This window comes from Melanerpes formicivorus, unplaced genomic scaffold (assembly GCF_026170545.1).
Source record: "Melanerpes formicivorus ecotype bairdi unplaced genomic scaffold, bMelFor1.0.p_v2 SCAF_27, whole genome shotgun sequence".
Lineage (NCBI taxonomy): Eukaryota > Metazoa > Chordata > Aves > Piciformes > Picidae > Melanerpes > Melanerpes formicivorus.
This window is the reverse complement of record NW_027142379.1, coordinates 10,181,774-10,194,139: the sequence shown is the minus strand read 5'-3', so window position 1 is coordinate 10,194,139 and position 12,366 is coordinate 10,181,774. Positions and strand designations below refer to the sequence as shown.

Below are 12,366 nucleotides of genomic sequence, written 5' to 3'. Positions count from 1 at the left end.
CTGGCAACCAGTCACTAGTGGTGTGCCCCAGGGATCAGTGCTGGGCCCCATGCTCTTTAACATCTTTATTAATGATCTGGATGAGGGCATTGAGTCCATCATCAGTAAATTTTCTGATGACACCAAGCTGGGGGCAGGAGTTGATCTGTGGAAGGTAGAGAGGCTCTGCAGAGGGACCTCAACAGGCTGGGCAGATGGGCAGAGTCCAAGGGCATGAGATTGAACACATCCAAGTGCCAGGTTCTGCACATTGGCCACAACAACCCCATGCAGAGCTACAGGCTGCGGTCAGAGTGGCTGAGAGCAGCCAGGCAGAGAGGGACCTGGGGGTGCTGGTTGATGGTAGGATGAACATGAGCCTGCAGTGTGCCCAGGCAGCCAAGAGGCAGCCAAGAGGCATCCTGGCCTGCATCAGGAACAGTGTGGCCAGCAGGAGCAGGGAGGTCATTCTGCCCCTGTACACTGCACTGGTTAGGCCACAGCTTGAGTCCTGTGTCCAGTTCTGGGCCCCTCAGTTTAGGAAGGAGGTTGACTTGCTGGAATGAGTCCAGAGAAGAGCAACAAAGTTGGTGAAGGGCTTGGAACACAGCCCTATGAGGAGAAGCTGAGGGAGCTGGGGTTGCTTAGCCTGGAGAAGAGGAGACTCAGGGGTGACCTTATCACTCTCTACAACTGCCTGAAGGGAGGTTGTAGACAGGCGGATGTTGGTCTCTTCTCCCAGGCAGCCAGTACCAGAACAAGAGGACACAGTCTCAGGCTGCACCAGGGGAGGTTCAGGTTGGAGGTTAGGAGGAAGTTCTATACAGAAAGAGTCATTGCCCATTGGAATGGGCTGCCCAAGGAGGTGGTGGAGTCACCATCCCTGGAGGTGTTCAGGAGGAGACTTGATGGGGTGCTTGGTGCCGTGGTTAGTTGTTTAGGTGGGTTGGATTGGTTGATGGGTTGGACAGGATGATCTTGAAGGTCTCTTCCAACCTGGTTTGGTTTATTCTAAGTAATGGTTTATTCTAAAATTCAGCTCTGAAGTTCTCTGCCTTTACTCCTCTCTTAAATAAGACCAACAAAGTGTTGGTCCTCTTTCTTTCAGAGTAGCCCTTGAAGGGTAACTCATAAATATGCAAGTATGAACGTTCCTGCATTTCTGGATTGCTAACACTTCAAAAAAGAGATTCTGAACAGCTTTTAAACATTTGTTACTGTTATAATTCAAATCCACATCTAACACAAAGCATGTGTTTATTGTGTGTGTCCTTTCACTGTTAGGTTATGGCTGTAAGAATGACACTCATACATGAGATCCTGAAGTGGAGGATGTGTGTGGGATGTGTCTGTTCCTGTACTCTTCCACTGATTTGACTGAACACTCCAGAGTTGGGGGCATGCTTGGGGTGTTCTATACTAAACGTTTTCAGAATGGGCCTTTGGCTTTTACAGAGAATGAAGTCAGGAAAAATGTCACTGAAGAAACTTCTGTTGCACAAGGAGATGACAGTCCCTATGGAAAGTTTTAGGCTTTGGAGATAGAAGAGACCCTTTTCAATAGCAAATAATTGGTCCCCCCTTTCTTCTAAATGGAATGTGAGTTGAATTTTAGCAAATCTTATTGTCAGGTAACTCTAGGAATTAGTTCTGCCCTAATGCCAATGCTCTGGGGAAACCACAGTCATTTATTTTGGAATGGCTTGCTGCCCTTATCTGCCCAGACCTTCATGCCTTGGGGCTCACAGTTCTGTGGGGAACTGAGTAGAGTGGGTAAACACAAGAAATACAGCCTGGGTCTTCATGGAGCCAGCCAGGAAAACTGAAAAGAGCTGAGGAAAAGCAAGGAGTGAAATGGGCTGGCACAAGTGCTTTGATGTGTGGATTGGAAGAAGGTGCAGAAACCTCTCCTTTAACAAACAATCTGCTGATATAATTTAGTAGCCAGGGGCTGGTCTCTTCTCCCAGGCAACCAGCACCAGAACACGAGGACACCATCTCAAGCTGTGCCAGGGGAGGTTTAGGCTGGAGGTTAGGAAGAAATTCTACACAGAGAGAGAGATTGGCCATTGGAATGTGCTGCCTGGGGAGGTGGTGGAGTCACCATCATTGGAGGTTTTCAGGAGGAGACTTGATGGCATGCTTGGTGCCATGGTTTAGTTGATTAGGTGGTGTTGGATGATGGGTTGGACGCGATGATCTCGAAGGTCTCTTCCAACCTGGTTTATTCTATTCTGTTATTCTGACCAACAAAAACTGAGCAAGGATGAGTCTGTTTTGATTTGCTTGTACATTTTTTTTTAATTGAGATTCAAATTTGGACTCTACATATGAAATCCATTATTTCTGTTGACTGACAGCTGCCCCATGTGTCTTGTGTTCTGATGTCTATCTTAAATTTGAGCTGCTGTGCACTAAGTAGCTCGACACATCAACTGTACTGACTTGGGGAGGGTAGTGCTCATGATGGCTGCATGTAGCAAGAATGAGAGAGGAAAGCAGGAGAGGGGGAAAGCCTGAAGGCTGAGAAAACATACAACCTTTTGATGTGTTGATTTTCATGTAGCAGTTGATGGGGAGCTGTTTACAGTTTGGCAGACAGTCATGTTTTCAAAGTCTGATCTGCTGGCATCAGAAAAAGGATTCAAATGTCCATTATTCATGCAAAAGGCCTATGCAGTTATTTTATGGTGACTTACTAAAGGTCTCAGAACCTGACTTGTATGCACTGTTACCTAGCAACATGTTATAAAGTCACTGGGGGAGTGAGATGTATCTGTAATTTTGTATGTGTGCATATTTGGATGGAAATGTACTGCCAGTCACCAAGTTTACTACACAAGAAGGGCCATGTTAAAAGGAAAGGAATTTCTTCTCTCTTGAGATTTATACTGTGCTCTGTGTGTTTAGTTCATGCTTTCCTCCATGCAGTGAGCATAGATTCAGACTAGAAGTAATTCTTTTTGCAATTTGGCTAAATATGAGCTGCTTTGGGGGTTTTTTTTGACTGCTTGTGGTGCTGAACCAAGTTCCTCTGAGTGATTTCTTTATTAAGACACCCTTGTTAGGCTCATCAGAACTTCAGTTAATGGCCCTACCTTTTCAGTGGTATAAATATTTTGACATCTCAAATTGTATATGCCAGTTGTAACAGCCAACACAGATTTGTTGAGACCTAATTACGTCAAAACAATCTAATTTTCTTCCCTGTCAGGCCTTGTGGCTAAGAAGGAAGCAGTAGATGGATTCATAGACTTTCAGAAGTTGGCGCTTATTCTTACTGAATATTGATGGTTTAAATGAGCATTTCGTTTTGCTTGCCTCCTCCTCTTGGTTGGTATCAGTTTCTGTGCCTCCAGTTTCATGGGACACCTCAGGGCCTGTTGGTTTTCATTTCTGTGCAGTTTCAGCCTCTTCTTTTTCCAAGCATGGAGCGCTTGTCTGCCTTCGACCTAGGAGTTAAAAGCTTCCAGAAGCTTGTCTGGTGTGCCTCAGGTGAAAGGTGGTCCAAAAAATGCTGTTTGTTACCTATTAAGAATTTTAAAAGGGAATCTTAATAAGGATGTCAATGATCTTGACCCTTAGTATTATTTCTGAGGATGTAATTCAGTTCTGGGCCCCTCAATTTAAGAAGGACATTGAGACTCTTGAATGTGTCCAGCGAAGGGCAATGAGGCTGGGGAGAAGCCTCGAGCACAAGCCCCATGAGGAGAGGCTGAAGGAGCTGGGATTGTTTAGCCTGGAGAAGAGGAGGCTCAGGGGGAGACCTTATTGCTGTCTACAACTACCTGAAGAGTGGTTGTAGCCGGGAGGGGGTTGATCTCTTCTCCCAGGCAACCAGCACCAGAACAAGAGGACTCAGTCTCAAGCTGTGCCAGGGGAAGTTTAGGCTGGAGGTGAGGAGAAAGTTCTTCCCAGAGAGAGTTGTTAGCCATTGGAATGTGCTGCCCAGGGAGGTGGTGGAGTCCCCATCCCTGGAGGTGTTCAAGAGGGGATTGGACGTGGCACTTGGTGCCATGGTCCAGTAGTCATGAGGTGTTGGGTGACAGGTTGGACTTGATGATCTTTGAGGTCTTTTCCAACCTTATTGATTCTATGATTCTACCTCTCTAGTCTAGAAGTAGTAGGTATCAGATGGTTGGAAAACAGTGCTTTGATAGTAATTCACAGCTAAAAGAAAAGAGTGACACCCAAGAGAGATGTGTAAAAAAACTGTGCAACTGTTCACCAAACAGCTGCACAAATACAAAGCCAGGAACAGCTAGTGAAGCGACTGTGCTCCAGGAAAAGACCAAGAGGAACACCATCGTAAGATGCTGCAAAAAAGGCAGCACTGTACTGGGATACAGAGAGAAACAGCCTCAAAGAAGGGGGAAACAGTCCTGCCTTTCTCACACTTGCTGAAGTCCAGGGCTTTAGCACTATAGTTTATGAGAGTGTACACAGTTGGAAAGATTTCAAAGGAAAACAGCAGGAATCATAGAGATCATAGAATCAGTGAGGTTGGAAAAGACCTCAAAGATCATCAAGTCCAACCTGCCACCCAACACCTCATGACTACTAAACCATGGCACCAAGTGCCACATCCAGTCCCCTCTTGACCACCTCCAGGGATGGTGACTCCACCACCTCCCTGGGCAGCACATTCCAATGGCTAACAACTCTCTCGGTGAAGAACTTTCTCCTCACCTCAAGCCTAAATGTCCCCTGGCACAGCTTGAGACTGAGTCCTCTTGTTCTGGTGCTGGTTGCCTGGGAGAAGAGACCTGGCTACAACCTCCCTTCAGGTAGTTGTAGACTGCAATAAGGTCTCCCCTGAGCCTCCTCTTCTCCAGGCTAAACAATCCCAGCTCCCTCAGCCTCTCCTTGTAGGACTTGTGTTCGAGGCCTCCCCCCAGCCTCACTGTCCTCCCCTGGACTGGAGGTTCAGAGCACATGCCTAATGGGCATGAGTGGACTGAGATTGTGAAGCCTATGGAAAAAGCTAAAGAGAGTCACTAGTAAGCCTTTAATGCATTAAATAGTTTGTCATGGGGAGAAGGAAATCATCTGTTGGTGATTCATCATAATTAGGCTGAAAAATAACATATTTATGTTGTGGTAAGCTTTAGGTTGGTATTAGGAAAGTTCTTCCCAAAGTTGAGGTAATTAAACCTCTCTGAGTTTGGCAGGAGAGACTGTGGCATCTCCACCACTGGAGAATTGGAAGAACAGTTCAGATGACCAACGATGGTTGATCATGTGTTAGGCAGTAGGATGGACAAGATCAGTGAACTATAGGACATTAGAAGCAGCTGCAAGAAATTTCAGCTGAACAAAAACAAGCAGCAAGCTCTAGAGAGGCAAAGTAGAGGGGAAAAAAATTACAGATGTTTGAAGCTAGACCTAATTTCCAACAAGCCAGAATTGAGCTGTGGCAAGACTGCTCAAAGTGGATTGTGAATCATCTTCAGGTAGGCTAAGGGGAGCTTTAGAGGTTGAGCAATACTGGTTTGGGTGACCTTTGGAGATCCCCACAGCCCTAATTCTGTGCCATTGCTTGCCAGAAGTTTTTCAGTTATATCACAGAATCAGAAGATTATTTGGGCTGGAAGAGACCTTAATCTAATTCCAACCTGCACTGCCATGGGCATGGACATCTCCTGCTAGACCAGGTTGCTCGAGGCTCCATCATCTGACTGGCTTTGAACACTTTCAGGCTTGGAGCCTCCACAATTGGAAGTGTTCAGAGTGTTCCTATGTTTTATTCAAAGTGTTCATATAGTTTATGAAACAAGACAACACACAACTCACCAAATGTAAATCTGAAAATCAGAACAAATCCTGAGATGTTTTGCAGGTTCCATTCTCTAGATCCTAGTTTAAGGCAGGAGATGCTTTTAAATTCCCATTATGTGTTAAAGGGTTCACTGAAATGGTATTTAAACTTCTAAAGGGTTATTGTTTGCAAAGACAATTAGCAGATGACTCAACATATAAACAGGAGAATATTAACCATGGACATGTTTTTACTTTTCTTATTTCAGTAGGACTGCTGCTATGCTCCGAGTTGCCTCAGTACCTTAACCAAATCAGTGCTTTGCCAGAATGGTTTTTTCCCCCCAGCCCATTAATTGCACATTGAAACTTTGTAACTGCATTCATATCTTGATTTGCAGAGTATTTGCTTTTCCCATTTCAAAGGTTTCAGTGGCAGGCAACGTACAACACATGCCTTTAGATCCTGCTGTCCTTCCATCCACTTCTAAGGCTTGTTTCTGCTGTAATGAGAACCAGCTCTCTCAGTGATCCAGATTACAGTGGCCAGTGCACTCTCTGGCAGTTACTACTGTGCCTACGTTCTGTGCTGCATTCCTAACGTTTGGAGATCAATGAATCCCATCAAAATGAATGGGATTCTTGCACTATTGATCTCAAAGAAATTCTGTGTGGAAACAGTGTTTGTAAAGCATACTTCACTGCTGGCCTCTCTCCCCCAGCTCTCTGTGTTCACCAAGTGCATTACCCTAGAAAGCATGCCCCTTCATCTTGTGATGGTGTATATTATCTAGTGTGCCCTGCTTCTGCAGTTCTTTTTATGTTCCCCAAGTTACTTGCATGGCAAAAAACTTTAGAGAGGAAGAAGGAGAGATAGCATGCTGAGGGTTTGAGACTGGCTGTTTTAAAACAACTGAGAAACTCAGCTTTGGTCACATCTGCTGTTACTGTTGTGTGAGGAGTCAAGACTTTAGTTTGGAAAATAAAAACACTGTGGGATTTTGGTGACTGTCCAAAGTACTTGGACTTTGCATTCACATTTTATTAGCTGATTCCATTAATGGAATAATGAAATGTTGCTAATTTTTAAAGAGTGCCAGGCAACCAGCACCAGAGCAAGAGGACACAGTCTCAAGCTGCACCAGGGGAGGTTTAGGCTGGATGTTAAGAAGTAGTTCTTTACAGAAAGAGAGATTGGCCATTGGAATGTGTTGCCCAGGCAGGTGGTGGAGTTACCATCCCTGGAGGTGTTTAGGAAGAGACTGGATGGGGTGCTTGGTGCCATGGTTTAGTTGATTAGATGGTGTTGGGTGATAGGTTGGACTCGATGATCTCTGAGGTCTTTTCCAACCTGGTTAATTCTATTCTATTCTAAATAGTAAATCATCAGACAGCTACATACAAAATATTGGTAGATAAGCTAAGGAACCACTGAGTTTATTTGTTCTGTTTGGCTCTTGAAAATCGCTGCATTCCCTAAAGGTAACACAAGGAGTCTGAAATGCTTTAGCATTTGCTGTTGACAGTGCTTGCACGGACTGGCTCCTGCTCTGCAAACAGCTATTTTTAATGAAGTAAAAGCATGTCCAATTAAGTAGTCATAATTGATGTATTTATGTAGCAAGTTCCAAAGAAAAGAAGGAGGAAAAAAAAAAAACCCATGCTGCCTATATTTAGGATTTGTAGTTTGTGCCAGAATGTAGAATTTCAATTAGGATATGTAAGTGCACAGGACTGGCAATTACTGAGCCATATCCTTAATTGGAAAATCCTGTGAATTCCATAATGCAGCCTCGGTGCAAATACCCCTCATGTCATCAAGATCTCTCTTTGAAGTGTCTCTCCAGTTTCACATTTTCATACCTATCTTTAATTTAGCCATGCTGTTGCCCTTTTCCTGGTTTTCTTTTCTCTTTTTCTTTCTTCTCCTGAGATTGAACACATCCAAGTGCCAGGTTCTGTACATTGGCACAGCAACCCCATGCAGTGCTACAGGCTGGGGTCAGAGTGGCTGGAGAGCAGCCAGGCAGAGAGGGACCTAAGGGTGCTGGTTGATGGTAGGCTGAACATGAGGCTGCAGTGTGCCCAGGCAGCCAGGAGGGCCAGTGGCATCCTGGCCTGCATCAGGAAGAGTGTGTCCAGCAGGAGCAGGGAAGTCATTCTGCCCCTGTACACTGCACTGGTTAGGCCACACCTTGAGTGCTGTGTCCAGTTCTGGGCCCCTCAGTTTAGGAAGGAGGTTGACTTGCTGGAACATGTCCAGAGAAGGGCAACAAAGTTGGTGAGGGGTTTGGAACACAAGCCCTATGAGGAGAGGCTGAGGGAGCTGGGGTTGCTTAGCCTGGAGAAGAGGAGACTCAGGGGAGACCTTATTGCTCTCTACAACTACCTGAAGGGAGGTTGTAGACAGGCGGATGATGGTCTCTTCTCCCAGGCAGCCAGCACCAGAACAAGAGGACACAGTCTCAAGCTGCACCAGGGGAGGTTTAGGCTGGAGGTGAGGAGGAAGTTCTACACAGAGAGAGTGATTGCCCATTGGAATGGGCTGCCCGAGGAGGTGGTGGAGTCACCATCACTGGAGGTGTTCAGGAGGAGACTTGACAGGGTGCTTGGTTACATGGGTTAGTTGATTAGGTGGTGTTGGATGATAGGTTGGACACGATGATCTTGAAGGTCTCTTCCAACCTTGTTTATTCTATTCTATTGTATTGAAAGCCTGGGCAAATAGAAGCTTGTATTAATCTTTGCACCAATGTATCACCACCTTTATAACCTCTTGCTAGTCTTGACATCCACAGTTTCCCAACACCCTTAAAATCCTACCCCACAGTGTTCTACACTTTGGAGGAATACGTAGGATGTAACAGGATAAAGCAGTATAGACTGTTCTAATCCAATCATTTAAAATGCAGGATAAGAAACTGGGGGGTGTGGGGTGTGTGTGTGCTTAGCCCAATACAACTTAAAAAGGCACTAGTGTGAATTTTAGTATCTCCACAAACTCCTGCATTTGGAGTATAAGACTACACCAGTTTGATGGCTCTTTGCTTCCCTGATTATGCCATTACTCTGGGCAGAAGTCCTAGCTCCTGAGCCTTTCTGTCACATCTGTCCAAAAGTGGACTTGAAGACATTGTTAGTTCAATCATCTCTGATTGTTTTTGTTTTCTTAAATACAAAGGTCAGCTGGGTGGTGTTTGTCTCCTCCTTTGTTTCTGTTCCTTTGGAGAGAGAAGCAAAACAATCCTTTCCTATCAGCGGCATGTTTCCCTTTGCTCCTTTCACTTTCCTCCACCTCTTCTCCATCTGCCCCAGAATTTTCCCTGCTGTGCTGTTACTTTGATCTTTACCTGGCAAGAAGATGGTCTTGGCAGATAATGCAACCTTTTTGAGCAGGTTGGACTTTGTCTGTATAAGACACCTCAGGATGTTGGGGGGGACGTGTGGTTCTACAGGTGCCTTAGCAATTTGCTTAATTCTTCTGTTCCATTTGGGCTAGAACATTATGAAATTCTTGAGGGGACAGTAGCAGGATTGGTCATCCTCCAGTGCTGTGTCTCATTTTGCTCCTGAAATGCAGTACTGACCTTTCCTTAACCTCTGCCTGCACATTTTTAACATGCTTAAGTAAGATGGTTTGGAACACATTCATATTTTAAGTAGCCTGCAGAAGCCTAGAGGTGGCAAGTCTTGGCATCATCATACATCCCATGATTATCTATTCTCCTGTTTCACTGCTTTGATTTAAAAGTGTTTTAATGCTGAGTGCCCTTGAGTTGTAAGTAGCTTTTTCATTGAGAGTTCCCATCCTCTTCCTTGCAGCCCTATAGGTTAATTTAATAGCCCAGGGGGGTTGTGGAGTCTCCTCTCTCTGGAGATGTTCAAGACCTGCCTAGATGAATTCCTGTGTGGTCTGGTGTAGGTGATCCTGCTTTGGCAGGGGGATTGGACTAGATGATTTCTCAAGGTCCCAGCAGGGGGATTGGACTAGATGATCTCTCCAAGTCCCTTCCACCCCTTAATGTTCTGTGATTCTGTAATTTGGCTGAGAGCAGAGCAGAAAGCTTTGAAAATGAGGTGTATTTGAGTGCTAACTCAATTACATGAGTGCTAGCTCAACTAGGAGGATAAGGTAACATGAGGTGCTCTGGGGCAGATTAATGCTCCAGGGCAGAAGGCACTAAAAAGAAATGAGGGACCAGCTAGGCTGTCCTGCCAGAGGAACAGTATTTCTCCTTCTGGGCTACTTATGGTGTTGATAGCCTCTCTGTGAAGCTGAACATAATTTATCAGCCCAATTGAATTTTAGTCTGGAGGTTCTCCAGCCTGTTCCAATTGCACAAAGTTCTCTTGCAAAGCAGTTAGCTCACTGGTGGCTGCTTCTGCAGCGTTTGTACTCCGTACTCAGTTCTTGAATGTCATCAAATATTCTCCTTGCAGGATGCCAGTACCTACCTGCACATTCCAGTTACTAGAGTGAAAGTAGTAGGAGACTGAAGTCATACCTTTTATTGACCACAGCTGCCTTCAGGACAATGGTGATGCCCAGTGTCAGGGAAACATGTCTTCCAAATACTGCAGTAACTGATCTGGCAGAAGTCCTTGGTTTCTTTTAACTGCTGCAGCTCACAGCTTACCACCTGGCATGAGGAGTTCAGATACTCAGGCTCCAGCAGGACCCGGATCAAACACTTTCTTCCTCAGGTAGAAGTCATGCCATGGTTCTCTTGCTCTGGTGGCTTTGAGAAGAATTGCAAAGAGAGGTTTTTGTACAAGATCTCAAGGAGACCAGTAGAATTTGCAGTGCCTTTGGAATGTGTCTTCACTTTCCTCTGCTCCTCAGCCATGACTGGCCTGCTCTCTCTCACCTTTGCAGCTGTAGTCAAGCGCCACTTGTAAAATAACATGCCAGCGCAGCAGAGTGCTCTGGCATTTCATCACAGTTCCTTTAGACCCACGCTCTGTAGATGGTTTTTTTCTTGTGGCCCCTTTTGTGGAAGCATTTTTGTTGTGGATTGTTTCTGTTTTTCTTTCTCATCTTCTTTGCTCAGACAGATGGAATGACCACCAACTCCTGGCTCATTGTGACTTGTAGCATTGAGCTTGGCTTGAAAGTAATCAGCCCATTTTTCCTCTTTCAATTAGAAACATTTTGAGCGTTTAGAAATCCTTGTAAGTGGACTGATGCAGTGAGCAGCTTCTGTCAGAGTTTTTCAGATTAGTGGCAGATGCCCAAAGCTTTTCTTGTGGCATTTGGCAGTGGAAGGAAAGTGTTAGAACTTTAATCATCTCCTTTTGCCAAATAGATCAAATGTTTCCAGTTGCCAGGAAGGTAAAACTCAGCAATGTGGAATCTTCTTGTTTTGTTTCATTTGGTTTGCTTGGTTTGGATTGGGTTTCTCTGGGTTTTGTGGTTGGTTGGGTTTGGGGTTTTTTTCTGCATGTGGAATGGTACAAATGGAGACTTCTCATCCCTGCTTGAGAGGCTGCTGCCTGTTGGTTGTTTGCTGGGTGGGTTGTTTTTTTCCTTTCCTCTCCTTGCTGAGTATTTCAAAATGAAATTGCTGGGCTTTGTGGATTTAGTCTGCAGGCAACACATCCTTCAGTCTGTTCTCATTGCAGTTCAGAATGCATGTAAAGAAAATACAAATGAAGTATATCATAGTATCATAGTATCATTCAGGGTTGGAAGGGACCACAAGCATCATCTAGTTCCAACCCCCCTGCCATGGGCGGGGACACCCCACACTAGATCAGGCTGCCCAGAGCCTCATCCAGCCTGGCCTTAAACACCTCCAGGGACGGGGCCTCGACCACCTCCCTGGACAACCCATTCCAGGGTTTCACCACTCTCCTGGGGAAGAACTTCCTCCTCACCTCCAGCCTGAATCTCCCCACCTCCAGCTTCATTCCATTCCCCCTAGTCCTATCACCACCTGAGATCCTGAGAAGTCCTCCCCCAGCCTTCCTGTAGGCCCCCTTCAGATACTGGAAGGCCACAATGAGGTCACCTCGGAGCCTTCTCTTCTGCAGACTGAACAGCCCCAACTCCTTCAGTCTGTCCTCATAGGAGAGGTGCTCCAGCCCTCTGATCATCCTCCTGGCCCTTCTCTGGACACCTTCCAGCACCTCCACATCCCTCTTGTACTAGGGGCTGCAGAACTGGAGGCAGTACTCCAGGTGGGATCTCACCAGGGCTGAGTAGAGGGGGAGGATCACCTCCCTCGACCTGCTGGCCACACTTCTCCTGATGCAGCCCAGGATCTGATTGGCTTTGCTGACTTTGTGTGTAGATAGAGGGCGTTGTTCCTTCTGGAAAGCAGTAATTTTGCAGCTCAAATATGCTTTAATAGACTTCAACATCATCTCTTAAATCCTTGTTTAATCCTGATTTTTAAAAGGTTCCTCAATCATGGGGCTTTTTAAAAAAGCCAACTACAGTCAACTTCTCTTTCCCTTGTTTTCAGTGTTTTTTCTTACATCTGTTCATTGTTCTCTCTAATGGGACTAGTGGATGCATCATAGCTGCTCTTTCCCATGTGGTAGCAATTTTGCCTGTAATTGTGGATCCAAGATGGGACAGAGAGGTAGGGTTTTTTGTTAGGTTTGGGGCCATTTGGTTTGTGTTTT

The 12,366-nt window shown here is 45.5% G+C and overlaps 1 protein-coding gene across 3 annotated transcripts in view; it reads left to right on the top strand.

Annotated features, from left to right (window-relative positions):
* The window catches only part of ZNF827 (zinc finger protein 827), a 113,880-nt gene that overhangs the window by 53,868 nt on the left and 47,646 nt on the right, over positions 1–12,366 (top strand). The window lies entirely within an intron of this gene.